The sequence below is a fragment of the Phaethon lepturus genome, unplaced genomic scaffold, assembly GCF_000687285.1.
Source record: "Phaethon lepturus isolate BGI_N335 unplaced genomic scaffold, ASM68728v1 scaffold23721, whole genome shotgun sequence".
Taxonomy (NCBI): domain Eukaryota; kingdom Metazoa; phylum Chordata; class Aves; order Phaethontiformes; family Phaethontidae; genus Phaethon; species Phaethon lepturus.
Genome location: NW_010518846.1, coordinates 47,911 through 48,815, shown reverse-complemented (window position 1 = coordinate 48,815; position 905 = coordinate 47,911).

Below are 905 nucleotides of genomic sequence, written 5' to 3'. Positions count from 1 at the left end.
AATCCCAGGTTAACCCCCCCCCCCCCCCCCAAAACATGAAAAATTGTATTTCTTCAACAACATTTTAGAACGTAACCATGTGAGTCAAGTGACCCCCCAGAAAAGCTTCTTTGCACTTGACAGCAGGTTTATGGACATGTTGTAAATGTCAGACTACACCATTTTTAATAATAAAAAAAGACACTATAATACTGTTTCCTTGTAACTAGGACAGAAAATCATTTGGTAAGAGTAAAAACATTTATTGGTTTTGACATAAAAATTTCTTGCTGTGAGGTGGAAACACTGTACTCCAAATACCGGAAGAAACGTGAATCTCAAGGGTTATGTTCAGTAACTCTTGGTTCAAAAGCAGCTGTGGCAGGTGCATTATTCAAGAGCTTGTCAGAGATGATCTTCTACAGCACACTACTCCAGAATTCATCTCCCGCTATGCCTGGGAAGGGGATTCTCATGTAAATGTATGGTAGAACTGGCTGGCTGCACATCAAGCCCAAACTGCCTCACCCTCTCCAATACCAGTGTGGTCACTACAAAATGTTAAAACCAGAAAAGGTCCTCAACTACTGAATGCAGCTACTCCTCCCACATACGCCATGGAAGTGCAGTTCTTTGGCTGAGCTCTTCAGAGTGCACTTGCTCCGAAAAATTCAAAGCAACGTTTTTCTCAGTAGCCATACCTGATGTTCTAAAGCGTGTTTTGTATTGCTTGTATTCAGTGCAAATTTGGTGCCACAAAGATGTACAGTCTATACAAATGAGAAACAGTTGCAGCCCAAGCTACTGCTTTGAATTTCCTGACTCCTGCACATACAAAAACTTGAGCATATTTTATTTAGCATGTTTGGGTGTTTTTGCTTTTCATTGTTTCAGAGCATAAATCCTTGAATAGAAGCTAGTCACAT